A 14,345-nucleotide genomic window follows, 5' to 3' on the forward strand; every position below is an offset into this window, starting at 1 on the left:
ATCTGCCTCAAGAAAGAGCAGGACAGAGGCCTGGGGGCCCGGTCACGTAGACAGCCCAGGACAAAGCTGGCTGGCTGGGATGTGGAGAGCCGGGGAAGGGTCCTGCCGCCCGAGGTGGAGCCCATGCTCTCTGGGTATGCATTTTCCCTCCCGGATGTCTGAGCTGAACAAGGTTCCGGTCTGATCTAGCAGCAGAGGGTAGAGTCTACAGAATCAGGAGTGTTCCTGGCCGGGAAGGACTCTGAGACTTCCATGCTGGGTCAGCTGCTGGTCACTATCATTGCAGAGCCATATACCACATGTTGAAAAGAAGCTGATGAATAAGAACACCAACGCCCCCTCCCCAAGTGAAGGACTGGTGTGTCACTCTTCTGAGGGCCAGCGCAGACTCCTGGTGGGTCTGGATATGGAGGGGTCCCCACCACCATGGCCCACAAATCAGTGGGGCAGGCCTCCGACCCAGACATCACCCAGGGCTCTCCCAGGGACCTATCCGGGGCTGACGGGTAGCTCAGCACACCCTGGTCTGACCTGGAGCACCGTGCCCACCTCGCTGCAAGTCAGGTGGAGGACCAGGAGCCCCCGAAGCAGAGACCAAAGGTCAAAAAAGCAGGGCTGGTGTATGTGTGTAGGTGAGGGTGGGGCGAAGGCTGGGCCACACAGGGAGGTGTCCCTAGAGGCTACTGTTGGGACCAGAAAAAAGAATGGCCTCAGAACACCTGTCTGGAAAAATTCAGTCACAGAATACATCCTGTGGGCACTTTCTGGGTGGGAGCTGTCTGGAAAGCTCTGGGAAGATTTCTGTCCTTGTAGAGGCACATGGAAAGGGAGGCAGGTGCGTAAATTTTTCCTCTCTCACAGCATGAGATCTTCCACAAGACTTAAAACTCTCTCCACTTCCAATAGTTACAGAGGAGGCAGGGGCAGGGGAAGATGTCAGAGACCAAAAATGGGACGAACTGGATCCAGCAGGAGACCTCGAGCTCCCTCCTGCCGCTCCTGCAGCTCCTCCTGAACCTGCGTCTGCAGCTGGACTGCTGGGCAACGGAGAAACAGTTCAGGCATCACCACCACCTGGGGTAGAGCCCCCTCTGCACCCACCCACACCTTCTTCTCCAAAATGTTCTCCAAAATTCCACCGTCAGTCCCCCCACAAACTTGACGTCCCTTCCGCTGGAGATGTTTTTGTTTCATTTTCTTTAGTTTCCTTTGCTTGTTTCACATCATTTATGACATCCTTTATTTTTCTTTTTAGAGTTTCATGTAATAAAATGTAGACTTTTCCCCTTTTAAATTGTGCAATTCAGGAGTATTAGGGGTATTCACAATGTTGTGCGACCATCACTACCATCTAGTTTCACACTATTTCTTTCCTCAAAGTGAAACCTTGGATCCAGAGCATGCACTCCCCTCCCTCCTCACCCAGCCCCTGACAACCCCAAGTCCTCTTTCTCTTTGCGTGTCTTTACCTCTACTGGTTGTTCCCTGCCAATGAAATTTTAAAAAAGGATTTTTTCCTTCCTGCCCACATGTTTTCACCTGGGGCTGAGGATTTTTGTTTGTTTTCACTTGAAACAGCATTTTTATTATTTTCATGGGATATGCAGGGGAATTAAAGATGTGATGCACAAAATGAAGCCCTTTTGGTAACTCTGTGCATAATCTCAGGGTAGACACTGCTGTTCCCCCTGTGACACCACAGCCAGAAGACACAAGGGAGATGCTTAGCTCTTCCTGTGGCAAAAACAAAACCAAACGAATCAAAAAAATTAGTAAAAGCCCAGAAAAATTGCTTGAAAGGCAAACCACAACCTGGAAAATGCATTCCTCAAAACCCAAGGTTGGAGAAATTTTGCCCATTCCTGTAGTCCAAAATCCTTTTGAAACTCAGTGTTCTAAACAGAAACAGAACAGACATGGGCAGTTCCAATGAGAGGCAATGCAGGTGGCCAGTGTGTGTTAGAGATGCTTGACCTCTCAGGTGAGAACAGAGGCAGACGGAAACACTGCAGAGACAGCATTGGTCACCATCACACTGGCGGTTCTTTAGTCAGGTGACAACCAGCCCTGGTGACAATGTAAGCAGGCAGAGGCTCCAGCAGATCCCCTGGAGGGAAGAGTGAAGGGACGCTCCTCTTCAGGAGAACAGGGTGCAGGACGCATCAAAGGGCGACAGATGCATCTCTTCCTCAGAAGATCTGATACTTACAGTTCATCCTGCTAAAATCCTTACACACCTATTCAAAGATGCCTTTTCAAGGGTGTTCATCACAGCACTGGTTGAAACAGTCGGAATTAAAGCAACAATAATATTGATGGAGAGGGGATGGGGTCCATTCGTTCTGGTTCATGTGGATGAATGAATGCTGTTCAGTTGGAAAAGTGGGTGCCTGGTCTCAACCCAATGTCAAGGGAGGCCTCAGGGTGGAAGTATGCAGACCCACTCTCTGCATCCAGGGTCCCATCTGCACGACCACATGTGTGTGAAATCAATATAGATGGAAATTGATCTGATTGTGAGTGTGTGAGAGACAGAGATGGAGAGAGACATACTGAGAGACACAGAGACTGAGACATAAGCACCAAATCATTCATGACAGACACCGCTGTGGGTGGGAATTACAAATCACTTCTTTTTTAGGCAATATTTCAATTTTTTGTACTGTGTCTGTATTACTCTACTAATTCTAAAAGGATTAAAATCCTATGCTAATGTGACCCATTCATTACTCATCTATGGAGTAATTAAAGTACATTAATCCTATTTTTAAAAGAATTTAAAGCCTTCTCAGGACTCAGTTCCATTTCAGCTCAGTGGAAGCAGAGGTTCTCCAGGAGGTCGTGTCTCTTCTGAATCAGCATCCAATACAGGTGAGCAAGAAGTACCCGACTTGGACACTGAAGACTACAATAGATGAGAGAGTCTGTTGAGAGAAATTAAGACCTAAATTCAAAGAGAATAATCCCATATTCATGGAGCAGAAGGCTTCATTCTACTAAGATGACAAAGGTCCATGAATAGATCTAAGGATTCAAAGAATGCCTACCCAAATCTCAGGTGGTATTTTGCAGGAATTGACAATCAATCTAAAATTCATGTGGAAAATCCAGGGGGTCAGAATACATGAGTGGATCTTGAAAAAGAAGAACAAAGTTCGAGGAATGGAAAGTCAGATGGAACCCACGGTTAATACGAAACCTCTTTAAGCTGAAAATAACTGAGATTCAAAAGATGCAGAAGAAAACCTGTCATGGAAGCCAATTCTCTCCTTTCCCTTTTCCCTATTAAGTTAGGTTGATAAAAAAGCCTTTAACTTTCACCATTTAACATGGTAGGTACTTTTCTGGTTGGCTCCTGCGTGTGTATAAATAAAACGTTTCTCTCGTTCATCTCCTCTTTACTTCTGTGGGCTCTTTGGGAGGGACTCTGGATTATGGGGACCTGCTCTTTTCTCACCTTCTTTAGTGACATCTTTTGCCCATGGTGAAGTTCTTAAAAAAAAGAAAAGTCTCATTGGTTTTGGGTCAGATTTGGAACATGTATACCTTTGGAGACCCCCTGGAGGAACAAGGGGGTTCAATACTGCCTGGAGAATTCACTTGTCAAAATGCCTAACAAGACGCTATTTGCAAGTTTTTTTTTTTTTTTTAAAGATTCTTACCCTAAAACAAATCCCCTATCTAAACCTCTTGGATGATCAAATATAAAGAAAAAAGGAGAATCATGTCTGGCCTAAGAACACTTGCGTAACAAAACAGAAGGACAGAATCAGTTTCAGAGCAAAAATTAAAATGCATTTATACCATCAACCCTCCCACCCTTTTGTACACTGTCCTCATGTAATATGCCAGATGGCCCCCTGGAGAAGGCCCTTTGCCCGGAACTCGTGCTCATTTTCAGAGCTCGGCCAAGTGGGAGGTTGGTCCCCAGGGCCTGAGAGGGGCTATGTGTGAAATCTTCTCTGCTGAGACCCAGTGGGCTGAAGGGAACTGTGTTCTCTGAGGGAGAGAGAGCACACCGAGCCTCTGTGGAGGCATCTCTGAGATCCTCCCAAAGGCACACATCTCTAACTCTGGACACGGGAATTTTTGATTAGCATCTTAGTTGGAAATCTCCTCCTGGATAGAAAGAAGCAGATTCAAGATGTTGCAATTGGATGGGCAGGTCGGCCTCTCGAATTAGTCGATGAGGAGGACACGCAATTCTCTGCAGAAGTAGGAACACCCATCCCTGCTCGGCTGACGTCATGTACAGAGAAACAGACGCGACTCTAGGGGGAATTCAAAACCCACCAACCTTTCTTACCGACGTCAACATCCCCACTTTATTCTCCTGTCAGGTCTCTGCACAAAAACTGTGGCTCATCCCCAAATATCACATACCCATCACCCTGTACCACTCTGTGTCTGTGTCCAACTCGAGCATTAAGGCCTGTGACCGTTACTGTTAATTCGTGTCCCCCTTTCTGCCCGTCTCCCGCCATCATCCCAGTCCAACCTCGGTGTCTCTCTCCAGGTCAGCAGTACTCTTCCCACTGGCTTCCCATCAGCTTACCTTGCCCTGCTTCCATTGCTTATTCCCCATACGTTACCCACAAGGGTCTTATTAAAGTATGAATCAGATCAAGTTGTTCCGCATTGCAAAATACTTTTGTGATTTTCCATTGTATTCAGAAGGATATCCAGAGTCCCTACCAAGGCCCTATGTGATCCGGGCCCTCACCGATCTCTGCAGCCTCAGCTCTCACCGTTCTGCTCCAGCCCATCTTCACCGCCCCGATGGTCCCCACCAGGACAGCTGCGTTTCTAACTCCAAGTCTAGTACTTACACTTCTTCCGGCCTGGGAGGCTTTTCTTGTCTGTTACATACGTGGCTTATTCTTTTGCTTTATTCAGGACTTTGTTCAAATTATTTACCCTCAGAGAGGACTTATCTGACCAGATTATTTAGAATAGCATGCACATATTTCCTATTCAAACATTTTCCCTCCTAAAATGCTTTATGTTTCTTTGTGGCAATTATTAGTACCTGGTAGTACATCATATATTTATTTGCTTACTGGTTTACTGTCTGTCTTTCTTACTAGACCTATATTCATGGAACCACAAATAACTGTTTTAACCAGTAACTTTCAAACCACCTTTAAATGAATTCTTTTATAAGATGAGAATTTCAGAGGCTTCCACGGGTTGCTTAGGGGAAAAAAGAAAAAGGATTCAGGTTGAAATAATTTATTAAGGACCTGAGAGTTGGTTATTTATTTTATACATAGTAGTGTGTACCTGTTAATCCCAAACTCCTAATCTAGCAAAAGACCTAGCTGACTACTATTTTTAAAGGAATTTTTTTTCTTTTTAAACTGGGGTTGTTTGAGATCTCTTTTCTTCTTCATTATTTTTCTTTTTTTAAAGATTTTTTCTTATTATTTTTTTACATTGAGGTTCCGCAAATTGAATCCAGCATGTACTCTACCCCTTGAACTATACCATCCCCTCCAAAGACAATTATGTTTATACTTTGACAATACCATATTGAATTAAGATTTTTGTTCCATTTTCCCTTCATAGAGTTTATAACTGAGGGAGAGAGTCAGAGGAAGCCCTGGGCCAACCCTTCCTTCTCAGCGGGTCACTACACAGCAGAGGAGCTTGTCTGTCTCCAGGCCCAGCTCACCTTTCTGCTCTGAGGGCCGACTCAGGCCACTTCTCTTAAAAGCGGCGTGTTAGAAGCAGCAGAAAGCCAACTAGCGAGCAACAATGACAAAACTGACCCACCTGCAGTTGGACATCATCTGCTCTGAAACGAACCTCTTAAATTTCTTCTTATTAGTGGATGGTTTTCAAAAATATTCCCAAGGAGATGAATCTCACTCCATTTTTCTGGATTTCTTAGGCCTTCTATGACTTTAACTGCAGGCTTCATTTTCTGCACAACATCTGCAGGGAAGCCAGGCAGAAAACGTGAACAGACCCTGCAGGCCGCGGCTGAGGCCTCCCGTCAAACATCCTTGTTGTGCAGAGCCTACGTTCATGGGACCAGTTTCATTACTGCTGTAATTAGTTCTTGTCCAAGTGTCCCACCGGAAATGTTTCTAGATAGAACGTGGCCTGACGCAGATGAGCAGTGGGGATGTGGGGTGCAGATGACACACAGACTGGAAGGAGAAAAGGGAAATGTTTCTTCAGGCTTCAGTTTGGAAGATTTCTGATTTTTATATGGACATTAAACTTGGTCAGGCTGAAGCACCATTTGCTCTAAGACGGGGTGATGTACACGTATCCCTACAACTTCAAAAAATATGTTGAAGCTGGGCGTAACAGCCTAGGGGACAGACAGCTTTGAGTGACACCTCCGTTCCAGGATGCCTATGATCTAGGGCTCACAAAGAGGAAAAGAATACACATATTTTGCCTCTGTAGTTCTATGTGAAATTATTTTGACCCTTGCCGGATGGTGTAAGATCAGAGAGCATGTAGTCTTTCGTATATCGCAAAGACGACAAGTCTTCTTGATGAGTCAGCAGACTGTTTCCGATGGCCCGGGGTCTATGTCAGACATTAGCTGTCTAGACAAATACCACACAGCCCCCCATCCCTCAAGGAGATCACAGTGTGTCGTGGAAGGGAAAAATTTAAATAGGTTTTCAAAACAATTTGGTAAGAATCACTTTGCATCATATATACTATATGTTCAGAGGGGCTCTTGCACTGCCTGGGGCTGTGTTCTAGAAGGTAGGGAAGGTGTCAGAGAGGAAATGCTTTCTGCACTGACATCTGACGGATTCCAGCAAATCTCTAGACCAGGAGAGTGCGTGGTGGGGACGGGATTCTCAGCAGCTTGCGTGTCTTGTGCAGACCCCTGGTCATGTCTAAGAGCACTTTGCACTTAGGGAAGGAAGGTCAGTGAGGCTAGAGGCTGTGAGGAACTAACGGAAGCTGAGGCTGAAAAAAAGCAGCAACGAGGTGATGAGAAGTTGTGACGTTAAATCAGAGAGCGTGGACTTCCTCACACACGCAGCGTGGAATTCTTTGCGGTTTTAAGGAGGAGAGTGACACAGATTAGTCATTAAAAGTGAGCAAAGTGGATTGTTCACTCTAAAGTACAGCACTGGGGAGACTAGAAAGGGGTGGGAATTAATGCAGTGGGGAGCGAGGAGCAGGGACTTAGTTGGGGGACATTAAGGAATAGAATTGTAGTACTGATGGGGGTGAGGGAGTGGAAAAGTAAAGGAAAACTCCCAGATGTTTGGCACAGAAAAGAGATGGGACAGTGATGCCATTGTTTGAAAAAGTAAAACTAGTTCTGGGCGAGTGTAAATCCAGACAAACAGAGCTTGAGATTTTTATGTGCTAACCAAATGTGAATGTCTACTTGTCAATTAGAAATATATTTCTGGGACTGAACTGAGATGTCCATGCTGGAAAAGATTTGACAGTTAATCATTGGACAGAGAGCAGTTGAAGCCATGGGAATAAATGCCACCCACTGACAGTTTACCAAAGAAAAGGGAAGGAGGGCACTTCTGGTTCAGAAAATATGGCAGACCAGAATCTTGAAGACCCACTCACTTAAGACACATAAAAACGTAGGACAAAATGCTGCCAGTGTTTTCCTGTTTTTTTTTTTAAGGGCACGTTTATTGTGGTATGATACCTGTACAATAAAATACACATATTTCACATGTACTACTTGGTGAATTTGATAAATGTCTACACCCAGAAAGCCATAACCACGATCAAGATAGCTAACATTTCCATCACTCCCCAAGAGGGGCACTTTTCGAATCCCCATATTTATCCCTTCCCATCCCCTTCTCTCCCTGTGAACCGTAAGTTTGTTTCTCTATGTCTGTGGGTCTGTTTATCTTCTGTATTTAAGTTCATATGTTTCTTTTTTTGATTCCACATATAAGTGATATCATATGGCATTATTCTCTTTTTCTGGTTTACTTCACTTAGAATGACTATCTCTACATCCATCCATGTTGCTGCAAATGACATTATTTGTTTTTTCATGGCTGAGTAGTATTCCATTGTATAAATATACTACTACTTCTTTATCCAGTCACCTGTCAATGGACATTTGGGTTGTTGCCATGTCCTGGCTATTATAAATACTGCTGCTGTGAGCATTGAGGTGCATGTGACTTTTTGAATTAGAGTTTTCTTCTGACATATGCCCGGGAATGGGAAGGCTGGATCATGAGTTAAGTCCATTTTCAGTTTTTAAAGGAACCTCCACACTGACTTCTCTAGTGACAATGCAGCCCATCTTGTGAAAGCAGAGCCATGCTCAGAAAGTAATGGGTATTTCTAAGGGCCAGACATGAAGTGCAGTGAGTGTGGCCTGTTCAAGAATCAGAGGGCAGTCTGCCAGGGCTGGAGGAGAGTGACAAGGGAAGTGTGGTACAGGTAGGAGTCAGACCATGTGGGGACATGGCAGGCTGGGATAAGGAGCCTGGACTTCCAGTAATCCCTTGGTAACCATGGGGCACTGGTTCCAGGACTCACCCTGAAGTCAACATCCATGGATGCTGACGCCTCTTGTATAAAATGACATAGGACTTGCATGGGACTCATGTACATCCCCCATCTACTTTTATATATATATACAAACTTTTTTTATTGAGTTATAGTCATTTTGCAAAGTTGTATCAAATTCCAGCATACAGCACAAGTTTTCAGTTATACATAAGTATACACATATATTTGTTGTCACTTTCTCTTTCACTGTGTCCTCCTGTGTACTTTAAGTTATCTCTAGATTACTCATGGTATCTAATACAACATGAATGTTATGTAAGTAGTTGCCAGTGTATGGCAAATTCAAGTGTTGCTTTTTGAAACTTTCTGTTTTTTCAACAATATTTTCAATCCACCGTTAGTTGAATCTGCTGGATAGGGAGGCCCTAGATATGGAGAATCCCCAAGCTCCTCCTTCCCACATCCTATATTTTCACTGCAAGCACTGAAGGGGTCCAAACATAGAAGAGACCCATCTACCTGCTGGAAACCCTGAGGAATTCCGTCAGCGTATGTAGAGCAGGAGAGAAGGTTTAGGGCCAACTAGTGGGAAAGGAGGGGCTGCCTGGAGAGGATGGAGGAAGGACAGTAGTGGAAGCCATCACGTACTCTTACTGGAACTAGCTGACAGCAGTGAGGGACGCCAAGGAACTGGGTACACGTCACGTGTGGGGCGATCCTGGCCACCAGGTGCAGGGTTCACATAACTGGGACCCAGTTTGCAAGATCAAAATAACAAGGAGGCAAAGGGGCTGCCTCAGTCCCAGGATCCTGACAACGGCCACAGCGACGTGACCCCAGCTAATGCGGTTCCCCTAGTAAGCCAGAAAAACGAAACTCTGAGCCAAGATATTGCAGATTCCACTGCAGCCACATGGATAACTAGATCTCTAACCTGACAAAATGTAACCACCAGAAACAGGAATCTTTCCTTTTCTCTTCCTTTGGAACTTTGGACAGGGAGTCACAAATCTTTGACGGGAACCACCTATAAACCAATAGAGAGCTCACTTTTTCAGGAATAAGCATGGAGAAAAAGAGTGGGGTGATGGTTTAAAGCAGAAGTCAAAGTTGAAGCCCATCTGAGAAATGGTAAAAACATGTTTCTCAATGAATTCGAGTTATGGCAAAAAGAAGGAGGAAGGTTAAGGAAATCTCTATTAATATCCATTCACCATAAAAGACTAGCCAGCCATAAAAAGACAACACCTTAAATTAATAATTTTTTTTTTTGGTGATGAAAAACAATGCCTTAATTTAAAACAAGGCTTGGGCCATCAACAACGCTCTGAGAATTGTTGACGAGGAGAACATAAATCTGCATATAGATATGTAAGTGTTCCAAGTCCACCACTCAAAAACAATTAGTCAATCATGTGTCCAGTTGATTGGGAAATCCCAATAAGTAAATAACTCAAAAGTGGGAAGGACATGGGATTAAATAGTGGTAGTGAGCAATGAAATCCAAGATGTATATACCTATATTTTCTTTGTTAATGTAACAAACTTAAAGCAACTGTCTAAAAAGTAGTAACTGGAGCACACAAACACACACACACACAATTTAGAACAACAGAGAGGTAAAATATGCTAAATTTATCATTATTGAGGAACAGGATCTAATAGATTATTTCATTTTTGAGACTCTTATAGGAATACTGGTCCAATTGCATAAAAATTTATGAACTTAGAGATGATTTATAAAGATTTAGAGAGAATTTTCTTTAAGAGGCAATATAGCTTCCAAATCACTGAAGAGAAAATTAACAATAAAAAAATTAATTAATCTAGGTAATATGGAGTAACACTGACCATATTTACCACCCTAAAGTAAGCCACAAAATGGATAAAATATATGAAGCAATGATTTTTAAGACACGTGGAAACGATCATCCACTAGGACCTTGCCTTGCCACCTCGATACCAAGGCTCCTAGGCCTCCTACTGCCATCACAAAGGATGTCCACCAGGAGGCGACATTTCCTTCCTCTGCTCCTACTGCAGAGCCAGTCCTGAGCAGTCCTTTTCCAGGTGTTGACAGGCAGCTCCCAGAAGTGCTCTCGTGGGCCTTGGTCCCTTTTGGCCACCAGCAAAGGGATCAAGGATGAGCAGTGAGCCTCCTTCCTCATCCAAGACCTAGGAAACTATCTGACTTCTGAGCAGCCCTTCACTCTTGTCTGCTGTCTGGTACTCTCCACCCGGCTTCCCGAGTCCCCGGCACGGGCAGCCTGCACACTGGCCACAGCCCATCAGAATCTGTTCCCCCGCCAGGAGGCCACGCATGATCATGAGCAGGGCTCCAGGCCTCTGGAGCAGTGCAGCTTGGACTGGGTCCTGGCCCTGGGCGCGCGAGCTCCATGCCCTTGGTTGAGTCAGTCAACATCTCTAAGCTACAGTTTCCTCATCAGTAAAATGAGGACATAATCAATATGGAAAAAAAACAGAATCTGAGGGGGACTAAATTTCTGGTGATTGAAGATAATTTTAATTTTGATTTATACAGCAAAGGACATCATACAATTTTTACTACATCGTATTTCTAAAGGACAGCTTCTACTATTAAAAGTAATGCATGCACGTACACACAAACACACGTGCAGACACACTGGCTCTAGTCCACATACATCCCCACGGGCACACACACATGGAGTCATGTACCACCCACACACCCATAACATACGCACAACCACACACATCCTCAGGCGCACACACACACATAACATACAGAACCACATACATCCCCAGGTGCACGTGAGCACACACAAACACACAGTCATGTACAACACACGTCCCCAGGTGCGCGCGTGCACACACACACGTCTTACACACTTTGGCGTTATTCTAAATCAATTTACAATTGAGGGTCACAGTGTCCATTGTTTTATCCACTCAGAAGGTCCTGACTTTGGAGCGTGAAGCAGGAGCTCTCCTCTCTGGAGATGGTCTTTACCAATTACAGTCTCAGTAGAGCCAACATAACTGCTCTGGACCTTTGGAAGTGCAGGCCAGAGCATACCTGGGAGCTCACATCCTGTACATGTAAACATGTTAAGTGCAGTAGGTTCTAAAGTCCTGCCTTTACAAATATACGTTCATTATAAGGGGGAAGACCAGGTTCAAATTTAGAATTCCAAGACACAGGGGAGTCCGGCAAAGAAAGTGAGCGTGTGGGGAGAGCTGATTCCCAGTCTCTGACCACTAGCCTGATCCTTTTCTTCCCAATGCTGGGTCCATCCCTTGCCACAAGTGGCCTTGGATGTTCACAGGGGGACACTCAAAACTCACATTCGGGATCTGCTCATACCCTCCATACATACACCTGCCCTTTGGCCTCTCTGTGAGTCCTGGGAATCTGAGCTTCCGGGAGAGCCGGTGCAGGCACTAGGAATGGGTCAGGGGCTGCTGAGACAGGGCATCTGGGGTCCTGGGCTTCTAGAGCATGGGATGGAGCCAATGACCCTGCCCCCTTGGCCCTGCTGACTCCACCCCATGGAGGGCGTGGCCAGAGGAAGTGTCAGGGCCAGAGGGACCCTCTGCAGTGCAGGACCCAGGGCAGTGGGCCCCCTTGCCGGGGTCTAAGAGCAGAAGGCCTAAGGAAAGGTCTGAAGAGGCTGTAAGGTATCTTCATTCCCATTAATTAAACAAAAATAAAAGCATACCACAGGCGTGAGTGGAAAGGGATTTGTTAGAACAAGGGAAGGCACTTGCCAAGGTCTGGCCATAGAGGGCTGGTGGGTTTGTCAGGTTGATGAGGAACCAAGAGGCTGTTAGTCCCTTCTGGGTCTAAACACCTCTTGAATTCCTCCGGGTGACACTGAAATGCAGTGAGACACGGAACTCTCTTAAGTTGTTAAAATCTTCATGGTGAACCATTCAACTCTCTCCTCATTCTTGGCTGCGAAAGCACGATAAACACAGGCCAGAAACTCATCAGCCTGTTGGTTGGTTCACTATCCGTCTGGCGCCTCCTCTTGTAGGAGCCTTTATCACATCACCCAGGGCTGACCCGGCTCAGGATTATAGCTGATTTTCCGCAGGTGGCATCACTTGCTAGTGACATGAAGCAGGCACATTAGCCACCTCCCAAACACTGAGGCTCCTCCTGGGAGGAGCCTTCAGACCCCCAATCCAGCCTCTGCACCACGATGTTCCTTAGTGTCACTACCGGTTTGCTGCCTTGGCCTCTAGCTTTGACCAGATCCTCTCCAGATTGTCGATAAATATCACCCATATACCACATCTAAGCTTGCGGTCCAGATGTGACCATGGTTCTTATTTTCTTCCCATCGATGGATTGTTTGATCTTTGAGTAATCATGTCGACAGCAAGGCCAGTACAGCCCTCTTGAGGCCTCCCCGAGCCGCCTCTGTGTATAACTGTCCTAGCACCCCAGGGGATCGGGTCTGAAGCCTGGCACTCAGACACGAGGATGTCAGCTGGAGAGACAGGAATCCACTCCTGCTGTGGCTTCTGCTGTGGCTCAATGTGGCCATAAAAACGGATCCCACAGGCCCTGACGTCACTTGACTCACTGCAGGTATGCTCCCACACTGCCGCGTTCCCCCAGAGACTGAGGGCTTTCTGCTTGTTCCGGAAGGCCCCACCCCCGAGGGGACACTGGGTCCAGTGGAGCGTCCAGCCTGCTTCCCCGCCAGCCCTTAGGGCCTTTGTGGGGCCTGGAACATCAACTAACCTCCCCTTAGGGACCCCTTTGTCCTTTGCAGCCAACAGACCTAGGTCATAAGCACTTTAACTCACCTGAGGGTGTTTTCCTCACTTCAGGGGCAGTGAGGACTGGGCTTCTTCACACTCCAAGTGCCCCCGGTCTGGATGCAGACAGTCTGGCTCTCCCCCCAGTCCTGCAGGTTCCGGCCACACCTCCTGCTGGTCACGGAGTCTGTGCTGTATTCTCTTCCAGGACAACAGGTGCACTCTGCCCCCCGCCCCGTCCCCACCAGCAGTGGCAGAGGTGGAGGACAGGCGGGTGAGCTTGGGCCTGAGACACTGCCCTGAAATCAGTGCCCCAGAGGCCGCTGGTGACTAGAGGGACCACGGGGAAGAAGGCAGCATGGGATGGGAGGGGGAGGAAGGTTCAGGATAACGAGATGAAAAGGGGAACAGATAGCACCGTGAGGACCTCGACCATGAAAGGGAAGAAGATAGACAGTGACAGCTGGAGCGGTGTTGGCGTTAAAAGCTGCGGGCATTTTCATTTAATTTTATTAATTACCATTACATATAGTGACATATTTTTATTTGATTAAAGATTAGGTGCCATGTCATATAACAGGATATAGTATATTATTTATTAAATAATACATAATAGTAGATATACTAGCATGTTATGTTCTGTTTATTTATTATCAGATAGTATATAATACATATGTAGTTATTTATATACATAATATATAATTCATGCATCTATATAATATATAACACATAACAATGTAGGATTATGAATATTATATTTTATAACAAGATTACATAACAATAATGATGTAATATTATCCATTGTATATCTTGGCTCATGACACATTCTCACCTTAGGTGCCTGTCAGAAGTATTTATGTATTAAAATTAATATTATAAGAAACAGTTGTGAACCTGTCACCCAGCACCAGAACAGGACTATTGACAGTGACATACTGTGTCCTATCCTGCCCTAGGCCTCTTCTCACAGGAAGCAACCAGCATCCTGAATCCTGGCTTACACTTGCCTTGTGTTACTTTCACACACACAACATTTAAGATCAGTTAAAACAAATGAACTGCAGGTACATGCAACGAAGTGGATGCATCATACACCCTATGTTAAATTGAAA

This window comes from Vicugna pacos, unplaced genomic scaffold, assembly GCF_048564905.1.
Source record: "Vicugna pacos unplaced genomic scaffold, VicPac4 scaffold_103, whole genome shotgun sequence".
NCBI classification, from domain to species: domain Eukaryota; kingdom Metazoa; phylum Chordata; class Mammalia; order Artiodactyla; family Camelidae; genus Vicugna; species Vicugna pacos.